The 14,366-nt window shown below is 36.2% G+C and overlaps 1 protein-coding gene across 3 annotated transcripts in view; it reads right to left on the reverse strand.

Annotated features, from left to right (window-relative positions):
- The window catches only part of BLACAT1 (BLACAT1 overlapping LEMD1 locus), a 30,150-nt gene that overhangs the window by 6,085 nt on the left and 9,699 nt on the right, over window positions 1–14,366 (reverse strand). For 2 of the 3 annotated variants that reach the window (XM_072399000.1, XM_072398995.1), the window contains exon 2: window positions 2,792–2,917. The exons of the other annotated variant lie outside the window; for it this stretch is intronic. The gene's annotated coding sequence lies outside the window, so the exon portion shown is untranslated. The remainder of the gene's footprint in view (window positions 1–2,791; window positions 2,918–14,366) is intronic. 3 annotated transcript variants of the gene reach the window in all.

The raw sequence follows: 14,366 nt of genomic DNA on the forward strand, positions 1-14,366 counted from the left end.
ATATATATATATATATATATATATATATATATATAAATATATTAAGTCTTAACAATCTTAACAATCCAATTAAAATCAACAATAAAAAATATTTATTTTAATAATAATAATAAAAACATTGCAATTACAACATCCTAGAAAGTAATCTAAGCTTCAAACAGGATCTCTAGAAAATGATTCTCACAAACTCACTAGATGATATCAATTTCTACGCATTTTTTGGAGACACAGTTTGCTTCATCAGGAAATCCAGAGGGTTTGCTTTCATCCCTATCCCCTATGGACATACCAGGACATATCAAAGGTGTTCTCTCAAAATTTGGCCTCAGACATCAAAGGAGGCAAGGGACCACGAGATGATAATGCTTCCAATGAAAATCCTTCAGGGAAGCCACCGGTGCTGTGGTTCAGAAGTGCTACAGAGCACTTCAAACTCAACTAAATTTTTAAGCTATGTTTTGAAAAATGTGCAATGATTTACAGAATCTCCTGAGTTGCCATTTAGTTACCCAGCTACCAGGGGGACCCATTGGGGTAGGGGGGCTATAAAAAAGCCTTGGTTGGAATCCAAAAAATTACTTGAGTGCGGCCATGTGTCTCTAGGTTTTGTGTATTAATTGTGAATGTTTTTATGGTTTAAATGATTATTGTTTGCTGGTTTGCTGTTTTACATGCATTTATGAATATTAAAAAGCCCCCTTCTTGTTGTTGTTATATTGAATGTCTGTTTAGATAATTGGGATGTGGCATTAGCTAAAATTGTATTGGGCTGCTTGAGTGAAGACTAGTGATCTTATGCTCCCTGAACCACTGAGCCTGATGAATACTGGCATTGTCATCCTGGAATATACCTAGTGCCATGGTCATTCAGTATAAGCAGGCAGACAGCTGACTTTTATTGGGCACATAATAAACCTGGACCTGACCCACTGAGGGAACCCCAGATTGTTATTTTGTCCCAGCAGGCACAAGGACTTGTTTTTTGGCCAGGCACAGGCACGATAAACAGCACACCAGTATTCACATGCACTGTCAAAACCAAGAAACATTCATTTTGACATAAATGTTTACTGTTGTTAGTACTACGACTGTTTTCTTCTTTTTAAAAAAAATAAAATAAAATAATTTATTATGAACCGAATAAGGTCAAAACAGAAGAATCAAAACAGTATATTCTTGAATAATCATCATCAGGTAACAATATAAAACATATGTAAAATGCATTTTTCTACTAACAAACAATGCTATTTAAATCATGCATATAAGAAAAGCAGAGTCCATGAAGATCTACGCTTTTTTAAATAGATGTTTGGAACAACCCACCTGTATGCAAGTGCGCAAACCATTTGCAGGGGGAAGGGGGCTGACTATATGCAAAACATTTTGTTTATACACTGCATGTCTGACAGAACACACTTTGGTGTTTCAGGGAGAGTTTTGTCCTCTCAGAGTCAGTTACTATATAGTTATACTATATAATTAGTATACTTTAAATAGACTTGAATAGACTTCGTAGGGGTTATTGCTGGATAAGTTAGAGATTGTCTGGATCAGAGGTCAGCCATCTTTTTTTGGCCACTAGGCCATTTCAGGGGTAGGCAGGAGCACACCAGGTCAGACTCTCTCTCGAGTCCTGCCCTAATGGCTCCACCCACCACCAGGAACATCCCTGAAGAGAAAATCCCTCGCCTCCGCAATGCATACGGAGGAGAGGGAATGTTACCTATTTATCACGGCAGTGGAAGTGTTAACGGCGGCCGCGGTAAATAGGGAAGGGAGCCACAACACAGAGGCTCAAGTGCTGAATGCCGCTCCGGGGCTCCGGTAGTTTGTTCCGGCTCAGCGGCGGGTTGCTGGCAGGGATTAGGCCGGATCGGCCAGGGGGCGTTAGGCCGGAACAAACTACCGGCCAGGCCGTATCTGGCCTAAAGGCCGGAGTTTGCCGATCTCTGGTCTAAATGGTCACCTGTCTTTACTCCAACAGACAGAGCCTGGCTCTAATTTTGCTAAGCATGGCCTGTATTTCACTATGCTTATTTGTCACCAACCAGTGACATTTAGCCAGTATAGTCCATCACCCTTATTAGAAATAGCACATCAGAAAAATTTTGCACATCAGCCCTTTTAAGATGCAGACTGTTCCACCAAAGGCAGCTAGCATCTCAGGTGTGTAGATGTATGTACTGATTAAAGGATTTGTTTGTTTTCAATTTCCCAGTGGCTTCTGTAAAAATGACAATATGAGGAAGACAAATACAATTTCCAGCAATTCCGTCTGCATCCTTCTGGCTTTTAGCACATCTTGCAGTATTTCAGAAAATCTGTTCCTGGGAGACAGATTGATTCATTAGTTCAATGCCAAGCATCCTGTGGTGGCCACCAAGTGTTTGTGTACAGCACAGAATAATGCAAACACTGGCTAGTATGCTAGAAACTGGTTTATCTTCAGATAGGGCATACCATCATTTTGGCATTTTTTTTCATTGACTGCAGGGACAAATACTAATGCTTGTTAATGCTAATGTTTACTGAAATAATAGTTGTGCTTTAACTTAACATTATAATTGAAGCTTCAGAGTATTCAGGATTTTAAAACATGGCTTACAAAATTCTGTTCATATGCCTAACCAGCATACATAATTTTGCTGCTATTATCTTGATCCAAGATTCATGTGTCAGATTCAGCTTTGCTAATAAATACAGTGATAAACAGTGAAAAAAGTTTTACAAAATTATAAAGATTGTTTGTACTTGAAAGAAAATTATAGATTTCAAAAATTTGCAAACCTACTGTCTCTGTGCCTATGATGCTTTTATAAATGTGTCACTAGACATCTATCTGCCCATATGTTTTAAGGATGAGATTTCACATTCTCAGCTGCCAATCCATGTTCATGTGAAGTTGTACAGATGTGATCTATGGCATAAAAACACATTACAGCTGTTAATATCATTCTTTTATTGAGAAAATTGCCTGCAAATAAAAAATGAACTTTTAAACCTAGGTCATGAGAAACAACCAGAGAACACTTGATCCCTTTTTCAATACCCAACCTACAATAGGGGAAAAAAGGGTGATTTAGGCTGGGAAATACACAAGTATCTTTACAAATGCATTATTACCTTTATTTGACATAGTATTAGTATTTGTGCATAGCCTAGAGCAGGAGTGTCAAACTCTGGCCTGCGGGCCAAATCTGGCCCACCAGGTCCTTTTATTTGGTCCCCCAAAGAGTTCTGAAACTGAATTGCATCTGGCCCGCCCGTCCGCCATTACGTATTGCAGCGATTGATGCCGCTACTACAATTCCCGACATCACTCACGTCTATAGAGCAGCGGCCTGCTCTGTTCTATAGATGCAAGTAATGCGGGGAATTGTAGTCTTGTCATCACTGACGTCTATGGAACAGTCTTCTGTTTAATAATAATAATAATATCTACAAGTGTGGAAAAAAGAAGGTAAGGCTGGGGTTCAGCTTTAATTTTACCTTCTGACCCCCATAACTTTGAGGGTCAACCATGGTGCTAGAGAAGACTTGATGGGGGCTGTCAGAGAACATGGTGCAAGTAAAGGGAAGGGGATGGAAGAACCAACGGAGAATGAAGTTTGAGTGGTACGGGTACTTTATGCAGGGTAGGTGTTGTGGATGATTGGACATTGACATAATGAAGTGCGGAGTTGTGGCTGCCAAAAAAGTTCCTGCAAATATTATATAGAGAACTGGTGAAAGCTATACCAAACATTGGGGACAGGTTACCATTGAAATTTTACTCTTTCTTAGGCTTCTTTCTTTAATAAAGGCTTGTTTCAGATTGAATGTTATGCAATACCACTTTGTTTCCATATGAAAATGTTTTATATCTAATCAACGTTCTCAATTTTTTCAGTAAATTTCAACTTTGGCCCCCGACTTGGTCTAAGTTTTTAATTTTGGCCCTCCGTGTATTTGAGTTTGACACCTGTGGCCAAGAGTGAAGTGTGTGAGAAAGAACACAAGAAGCCAATAAAATAATATGCTGACAAGGTGAATGCTGATATGAGGAGAAAGAAGCATGACAAAGACATAAACACCGTTGCTTTTTCTTCTGTCCAGTAAGGTGCTGGGGACAAGTAGGTGACAGCCAGGACTTCATCGATTCATCAACACACTGGGAATGCCGTACTTAAGTGGGTAAATAAACTTCTGTTGCAACCAAAGATTTTACATTTTGACTTAGTTCAGAGCACCATTTGGCATTGTTTTATTGCAACTTTTCCATTAAGCAATTCTTCCTATGGGAATTCCCTAGACTGTAGTTGAATGTGCCAGCTTCTCAGTGGTTTCTCACTTTAAAGCTGGAGGACAGAGCACCGGGTTGATAAAACCCAAAAGTAGATCAAGTTTCAAGAATATATTTTTGCCATGTCCCTAAAACAAGAATTTATGAATAGGACTTTGTAGAGTCCTTTTTAAAAAAAAATACACTGTATTACGTTTGTGTGTAATGTAATATACTTTGTGTTTAGTAATCACATCTGTCAGACACCTTTGTCAGCATGAAACTTTAACCAATCCAGCTCCAACTGTCAGTGTATTTACTAGGTTAAGAATGCAAACCGCTGATTGTGACTGTGTTTGCTGATGTTAAACTCTTTGATACTGATTGCCACTGCATTTTGGCAGACCTAATACTGTCACCGCTGTTTGCCTGGCATTTACTAGAATGATTTATTCCTGCATGCTGGATTAAGCTAGTTGTCACCATAGGACATGTGGATTTCCTTGTTGCTACCGAAGCCCAATGTCTCACAGAATTTTGTGTGCTACATAGTAATGGCTACATGTGGTTCTAGATTTCTAATAGCACCTAGTTGCATGTTCATAACTGTTTCATTTGCTGCTCCAACAAAGTACTAGCTGCATGATATAGAAAGGCAATGGAAAGGAAAGGCAAGGGATTTTTTATGCTAATATATTTTTTTCCCCACCACTGTGATATTTTTGTTGTAGGGTAAATTACTGCTGTTTTCAGAAAAAAAAAAACTTTCTGCAGGCAAAATGTTAAACAGCAACATAATATTAGATTGTTCAATGAATTTAATATGAAATGATCAGGAGACAAAAATATATGTTGCAATTTAAATTGCCTAACATTGGAAAAAAGATCACACAAAATAGCTTTGGTAGTAATAGTATATATGTATGCTCACTTGTCGACTGCTTTCACACATCTAATAAGTTGATATTACATATTAGAACAAGGAGAGCCCTCAGAGGTTTGCTTGTGCTATTTTTAGCTATGAGTTGCTGGTTTCATGTCGTGTTTCTCTTTTTTTCCACATCCAGATAACGATATAACCGTTAAAGATGTTAGGATTTTAGGGACATGATGATATTGCAATTTCTTATTGAATACTGCATCTTCCAAGATCTGTGTGTCACCTTGACTTTATTTTGAATAAAATACAGATGAATTATACATCTAGCATCATTGTATGATGAAATAAAAATACATTTCCCCAAGCTTTGTAAGGGTATTCTGTTACCAATACAATATAGGTAAAGTAGAGCATTTACAGTCTCACTCAGGATTATAATATGTAAAAAAAAAAGGGTGGAAATTAGCAATACAGATTAAAATTGAAATATTTATTTTATTTTAAGAGTCTATACTTTCTTGCCGTTATGAACATTGAATCTTATTTCTGATATATAATACACACTATGTGTTCAGAATAAAAGCAGTGTGTTTAAAAAGGTGAATAAAGCACAAAATCCTTAGAATATCTCTAATTCCTTACACGCAAATGCACATTTTATTCCAAATTAAAACATGAAAAAAATATATCAAACTTGTGTTATACCTTTACAGAAAATGAAGAAAACGGCATATTAAAGCTGTTTAAAAATTAGCAGTGTCTATAAGCTTCTTTACAAACTCAAAATTGTATAAATTGTAAAATGTTTAAGATTTTGCTGTCCTTTGAATCACTGAATATTTAATTGTATACCCACCATTTCCAAGAACTGCTGCACATCTGTGTTGCATGGAGTCGACCAACTTCTGGTATTTATGAACAGGTATTCCTGCCCAGGACGATTAGATTATATTACACAATTCTTCTGTATTTCTTGGTTTTTCCTCCAAAACAGCATTTTTGATGTCACTTAACAGGTTTTCTATTGGATTACGGCCTGGAGGTCTATCCAGGCCACACTGTAATTTCAATCTCGCTGGTCTGGAACCACGACCTTGCTTGGTTACTGGCATGTTTGGGGTTGTTGTTTTGTTGAAACACTCATTTTCAAAGGCATTTCTCTTCAAGTATTGATGTATTCAAACTAATACATGATCCCTGTTATGCTATAAATAGGCCCAACACCAAGTATGGGAAACATCCCCATATCATGATGCTTGCGCCCCCATGCTTCACTGTCTTCATAGTAATATAATGTAGCATGCATTCAGTGTTTGGGGGTTCGTTTGACAGACTGCAGCCCCTGGACCCAAAAATAACAATCTTACTTTCATCAGTCCGAAGAATCACTCCGAGAATCAGAGAAATGACTTAAAATGTATCATTTGATTGAGACCTGGGCAAAACATGGCTTTCAAATTGTATATCCATCTACTTTCTTTTTGTTTTATTAATCTATCTGTGTCACCTCCCCTAGGGTTCTTTTTAACTTTTTTCCAAGGCCAAGAATTTAGATTCGTCGACATTAAAACATGTTTAAACCCCATATGATTGCTCAATGATGTAGTTACTTTTCTAATGTAGTAAACATGTTCGTATATTCTCTTTCTAAACCTGCACTTAGTTTTGCCTGCATAGCAACACTTGCAGCTGCAAATTGCCAAGTATATTGCACCTTCAGTGTCGCAGGTAACTAATTCACAGCCATAGATATGTACACCATTCAGGAGGGTAAAGTTATCATCTTCTGCCTGATAAATCCGTTTACACTCTCTGCATTTCCCACAGCAAATTGTATCTCTTGGTACCTCTTTTTTTTTTTTTAAAGTGTCAAAGTGACTCCTGACTAGTTTATCTCTTAATGAAGGGGCTCTTCGAAAAAGTCCTCCAAAAGAAAGGGCCAATATTTCTCATAGAATTTTTAAATTTCCTCATGTTTTTTTGTGTATTGGGTTTTAATTCTTCTGACCAAGGATTCCTCCTTTTTCTTATGTCCGAAAATCATTTCACTTCTTTTTGAATATTTTTTTACTATAACCCCTCAACAATATTCTTTTCCTTAATTCTCTGGATTTTGTTTTGAAATCATCAAAATTTGTACAGTTTCTTCTGATTCTCATATATTGAGAGTACTTTTTTTCAAAGTCATCGGCTGTGCACTTTGAGCAGATAAAATGTATTCCTGGCCGTTTTGTTTGCAAGAAAGGGCATCTGTTCAGACCAAAGGAGGTGGTTGAGCCATAACTGTGTCTTCATAATACCCTTTGAAATTTTAAGGTATTCTATTGTATTCAGCTGGAAAATTACAGAATGTAAGATGATTTTTGATATTATAAAGCACTCTTTGAGGAAATAAGCACACAGTCAAACAATTGGCAACCACATCCAAACAAAAAAGCTTGTTATGGTGATATGCTCAAGTGATTGGTTTTTTTTTTTGAGATACGATTGATCCATGTAATGAACCTGATTGATAACACATGAATATATTTAACTTAGTGTCCTTCTGATGAAGCCTACAAGTGAAAGGACCTTTAAAAGCAAACTAAACATCATTGCAGTATCCCAGTCATTCATGGACATTTTGTATGTATAAGAATTAATGTTTTTCATGTTGTTTTAAGAGAATAATAAGAAATTGCAAATGTTTTAACAATTTTAATTGTGTTACAATTATGCACCAAAAAAATGCTCGACATATTTTTGCAAAAGATAATTAAATTGTAAACTTGGAAGATGAGGTGTAACCTATAATACACCCCCAGTGAACCAGTATTTTATATGTTATTAACCTTTAACTCTTCCGAAGATTGTGTCTGATTTTGTGAACATACTGTTCAGTGCTCCCGCATTTCGTTGCATGTTGTGTTTTTGGTGTGCCTAAATAACTGGTTTTAGGTATAGCTCCCAAGGATTCATTTCCATGTGGTTCCTTGGGTTCTAGTGTATTGTGTATGTCTCCATACCCCTACTCTGTGTGTGATGGGGAAATTCTTCCATCTTCCTCCTTTCTATTGTAAATCTAAGGTGAATTTGACCGTTTGCTTTAGTGAACTTAGTGTCATAGATCTTGGATCTTTTAAAGCCTTTTCGTCCAAGATTGGAACGTAAACTGTGTGAAGTGACCAAAATGAATTTTGGCAACGAATACCTCTTTGAAAGTACAAGGTATTATATGGCCCTCCAATTGCATTTCAATTGTATTGCTTTTTTGCAGTATGAGGGGGAAGGTAGAAAATAAAAATGGGATTTCTATGCATTATTGATAATATGCTTCATACACTTACTAAATATATTGGCATAAGTTTTAGTTATGAATATACAATTATCCACCGGTGGCTAATAATGTTGTTTTGTGCCACATTGATTGTTTAAGAAAAGGAAATCTACAATTCAGGTTTAAATGCATGAGCCAAGCACGATGCACATCCATGAAAAATTAGAGGCATAATTGAGTGGTGCTAGCCTCTTGGGAAAACAAAGAGGTCACAGTTCGCACAACTGTATTCACTGTACCAATATTAGCCAGCTACGTTAGACATGCTGTTTGAGACGATCTAGTCATATTTGAAGTATACTTATCTTTTGAGAGTAGGTCTAAATTTTTATTCTGTGGTTTAACAACAGCCATCCGCTTTATGTCAATAAGGTGAAACACAAGGTGATATACAGTATTTATCTTGTTTATATAGATGAGACTGATGCAGTTATACCATGTTATGTCCTTCTGAAAAAGCCTTTACGTGAAACGCGTCAAGGACGCTAGTGTGGCAAATGTTAGATAAAGAGTTGACAAATGTTTGTACATGTAAAGTATAGTGGAAACATTGTTATATTAGTTTTTTTATTGTGTTTTTAAAATCTAAGTAGAACTTAAAAAGGAGTGAGAGAAAGAAATGCATTTAAAATGCTGTGATTGTTCATTGGCATGTCCCGCATTAAACAATATTGCATTAAATTAATGGCGGGTTCATATTCTTCAGTAGGGCTTAGCACCCTTTAAAGGATTATTAAAGAAGCTGACTAGTACAAAAGTGACTGTACCACCGGTAGCTTGGTCACCAGAGTGTTCAGTTGGCATGCCAGAGGATGGCTGGGTAGTTTCCAAATATTCTCTATGAATGACTGATAAATAAAAGTTGAAGAAGGTGAAGGACGAGGACTCTGCAGACGAGGTGAAGATGCCCCTCCTTTTACATTTTTTACTTACTGGATAAGGGGAAATGTTGAAAAATGTGTTCTTAGTCACCAGTGGCTTACCCTGTATTTACAGGGTAAGATTCATCATCAGCAGTTAGCATAAAATACAAAAATATACCGGGGACACCCCATGAACTAAACCCTCACAACTAGAATCTTTAGGGGTAAGAAGTATCTGTGGCTTCAATGATGGACAGAGACATGCACATATTATAAGAAACCTTGCTTTCCAAAAACTTTTTTTTTTAGATGCATGATATCGCACAGTACCTTCCTGTTTATCCTCACTACTGTCCTCATCACTCTCACCTGGTTCCCAAGTCCTGTTCAGAACATCATTATCATCATCACAAAACCCAAAGCATTACCCCCAAACCCCCCCCTTGTACTACCAATACTATCACCATCAGAAGCAACTGCAGTGTGAATAACAATGCAATTATGAATGCTTCTCTCCTTTGCACTTCTAGTTTCTTCTGATTGACTAAATTTTGTGCGTCATCACACAGTTCCTCTGCTTCATCAGTTCTTGTTTCCTGCAATTTTCACAAACTACTTGTGCCCGTTTCTTGAGAGGTATAAATACTGTCTCCAAACAGAACAAGCTAATAAGAAAATGTGCCCTTGGGGAGAGTAATTATTAGTATTGTAGAGAAAGGTGAGATATCCTGTCTCAATAGTAATGTACCACATTCACTGTCCTTATCTCCCTGTTGTGACTGGGATGATAAATGAATCAGCCAATACACATTTGACAAAGCTTGGCCGCGAAGTCTCTTGCTACCCTGTGAAAACATTTATTAACTGGACCTCTTTATGGTCTGCAAAGCGTGAGGATTTGATTTGTTAGGCTACTTACCTTGCCAGTCTAATCTCAACCAAACAATGACATTTTAAAAATAGCACAATTTTTGAGGCAAAAAGTTATTACAACAGGTAAATATTATGGCATATTACCATAATTACCCTATATTACCAGTAAATATTACAGATTGGATTAAAATTATCACCAAGCTCAAACCCTGACTACTTTTTTGAACCTTTTGTCTGTTCCTTTTCGCTGTTCCAAGCTCTGTCCCTGTCTGTAGCAGAAAATGACACAGGTCTAGCGGCACACCATCTTTTATAGAAGGATTCATAGACTGTCAGCCCTCTTTAAAAGACAAAGACATGCTGCCTGCCATTAGCTGATTTACCCCACAAACAGGATATTAAAATTTGGAATTAAGCACAGTTTGCCTATATTCCGATAGCTTGAACATACTTTATAGGACAACATCTATTATTTTCCTGTGGAGATTTAATGGATTTTGCTGCCTTTATATTAAATTGATTTAATATAGTTTGCGCCTAACTCTTTACATTTTTTTCAATTAGTTAATTAGCTTGACTTGCCTACCTATAAGATGTGTTCTGACATCACTTCCTTCAAAAAACAGCAAAAGGATTTACATTGGGTAGATTCATGTGATGCTTCTTTTCTTGTCTACAATGCCTTTTGAAAGTATTAATCCTCCTCTGAGTTTTGTCCTGTTTTGTCCCATTACAACCTGAAACTAGCTTGGAGTTTTGGAGGTTAGTACTATTTGATTTGCACAAAATCCAACCAGTTTGTGTTGGGGGAAGAAAAAAATGTGTTTTACGTTCATTTTATTAATTGATTATTGTAAAACAAGAAAAGAAAACATTAGAGGTAAATGTCCATCACCAAGCATAAACTAAAATAGATACAACTATAGAGAAAAACATCCAAACAAACAGTAAACCAAGTATTAACATTTTCAAGTTTAAAAGTATGAAAAATAAGGGATAGGAATAGAAAAAGGAAAAATACCAAATTAATCAAAGGAGGAGGTAAGTAAATAAATTAATGTCTCCGACCTGTTTGGAATGCTTCATGGTCTTTATGTTTAGCTTTGTGATTTTGCATAATCACGTGACACTTTCATTGCACACAGGTAAACCATAAGCAACTAATTATGTGACCTATAAAGGTAATTGGTTGGACCAGATTTTTTTTTTGAGGGTTTCCTAGCAAAAGGGATGAATACATATGTACCTAGAACTTTACAGTATTTACCATTCATCTAGAATTACTGGCTGATAATACAAGTATACCTGGGGAAATATATAGCAATGTTTTGCAAGATAATAGAATCCAGAGATAAGTGTAAACTTGGCATTTACTAGTTTCATTTCAGTATCCTGTGTCAAAGAATAGATGTACACATTCTTATGTATACTACAAACTGACATAATACTGGTAATATAACGAATCCTATTCATTTACTAATGATAAAAGGCTCTCAGCTTGAATGTCCCAGAATGCATGAAGCCAAGCTTGAAAATAAACATTTTTATGCCCAGAATTGATTAATGTCTGACTTCTTAAAATTTTAATATTACTCCCAGACCAGGATGGCCTTTTTACAATTTTATATTTGATATTTTATGCTTCAATTTTTATTACATGCTTTAAAGACCTATAGTGTATTGTAATCAGACACAGAAAAGTTCTCTTCACTTGCATTGTTTTTTAAGTATTTGTTTCATTTATATCTAGTACCATAACCATCTTTTGCAATTAATGATAAACAAACTGAAGCGTGATTGTCCCATGTGCGGTTCATGGCTTTCAGCCCTATGGGAGGTAGAAAAGAAATCACATAGGAATAAAAAGCCATATACCAAAGCATGGGGATCTCTTAGAGTGTTAAGGGTGGTTAAGAAGCAAGCACTTTTCAAGCTTCAACTGACCTTTAATATTATTAATATACTGAGACTGCTTTGAATTCCCTGACCAGGGATGTATATATTAACATTTTACATTTTCTTTGACAAAGAATGGGATTAAAAAAAAATAAAATAAAAAAATTTTTTAGAATGCCATCTGTGTGAAATGCATTTATGTTTCCTCTTACCGTGTCAAAAAAAATTTGAACAAAATGCATCTGGTGTCTTAAAATTTAATAAATGGTGCAGTGCTTTCAGAAATAAAAGTTGCACACCCTTTCAAGCAGGTTTATGCATATATATTCAGCAAAGCTGGTTGGCAATTGTGCCATTGTGCCAAAATTCTCAAGTGGATTAATAATTGTTATGGATAGTTTTTACAGTAAGGCTTTTTGCCTTTTAAACTTTTTAGCCAGGTTAATTTTCTTTATCCGTCCTTGTTAGACACACTCTCGTTATGTTCTGGTGACTATCACTTGCACTCTCTCACAGACTGTATAGAGTACTAGGAGTATAGAGTACTGGGAGTACAGAGTAGGTAAAGTCAATACACTTAAACGTTTGAAAACAAATCTTATGTCTTCCAAAAAAAAAACACACACACATACACACACACACCAACAACTTGTCACAGCCACAATCTGTTTGTTAAGAGTTACCGTTTGAAAATTGCAATGAACAAGGTCATAGAATTATCATACTCAAATATAAACTAATCTGAGTATAACCCAAGTGTACTTGCTTTAAGCTTCAAATGTAAACCTAGGATACAAAATGCAACAAAACACCACGCAAAATATCTATTTATTCTCAAATATATACTATAACTGAATTTAGTTCAACTTAATTTTGGTAAGGCTGTTTATAAAGCCCTGTTGAATTCAGTTATCCATTTATGTTCAAGTTTATTTTTTTTGTTTACCAAGCGTAAGTGAAATTTCCTTTGCAAAGTAAAAATACACTTTCTTTTATAAACAAGCAATTCAATTGAAGAAAAGGAAAAAATGGCTATGAAAATTAGTGACACATGTTTGTTGCAGTTTTGCATAAGCATGCAGATGTTCATGCAGCCGACAAATGTAATGCTTGGACTGGCGCACTGCAGTATCATCTGGAGGGCCTTTGCTGGTATGAAAAAGTGCTGCTGGGCTGAAGTCACCGATCTCTTAAGCTGCTAGCTCATAATCATTAAAAGTGGCCACTGCTACAAATACTGGAAGTAAAAATAACGCCAATCCTTGGGGTTGTTAATGAAGCTAGTAGCACCAATCCTGGGGGTATTGTTGTCTTTACTGCCACCAACTGTAGTGGGTTTCAGTGATTCTGAGAGTTCTTATTACTGTTACCAATGTTATTATTGCTACCACCAACACCTATCCTAGGGGTTAAAATTGAAGTCACAAATAACATAAGGGTTATAGGGGTATAAGGGTTTAGGGTTATAAGAGTTTATTTTACTCCCATTTTCCTTTTGTTTGCCCCCAGATCCTATTGTACCTAAAGCAAAGGGGTAATGTGCTACACTAGAAAACATAGTTGATTGATCATGCCCACACGCTTGCATTTTTGATCTTGTTGACCTGTAATGTAAGAGATGCTGTTATTTACTTCTAATTACGGCATTATGTTGTATGTTACATAATTCTGACTAATGTGTCTCAACTGCTCTCTGTGTTGATCCCAACTAATTAAATTAATTACTAAGGTAGGCTCAGAACGGTTTAATTCTGATGGTGTTTTGGTACATGTCAGTGGTCTCTGTTACATATAAATTGTAGTAGTGGATTGCATTTAGGGTCAGCTATCCTTCTACTTAAAATTGAATAAACCTTTATACCAATAATTAAACATATTTTAGAAGGGCTCAACATTTCTATACAGACTTGGAATAATCTGTATCTGTTTAACCATTCCCTCCTTTAGAAAACCAATAAATGCAATGTATACATGCCAATATTTTGCATCCGCACAGAACACTTAATGGAGGGCATCTTGTGGGCACCAGTTACTTTAACAGACCCCAAACGTGTTTAGCTGCTGAAGCATTCACAGCTGTCAAGTACATCCATTACACACCCATAAATATTGCAAGAATTACAAACCACATGATTGACTACAAAAGGTATGGAAAGTGCATGTACCAAAGGAGCCGGTCTAAAAAAAAAAAAAAACCTTTAAAAAGGTTAAACTGAATAAACTTCTGATGATAGTAAGACATTCCTGAAGCACAAAGAGTTACTGAGTAGTTGAGAA

The sequence above is a fragment of the Pyxicephalus adspersus genome, chromosome 1 (genome assembly GCF_032062135.1).
Source record: "Pyxicephalus adspersus chromosome 1, UCB_Pads_2.0, whole genome shotgun sequence".
Lineage (NCBI taxonomy): Eukaryota > Metazoa > Chordata > Amphibia > Anura > Pyxicephalidae > Pyxicephalus > Pyxicephalus adspersus.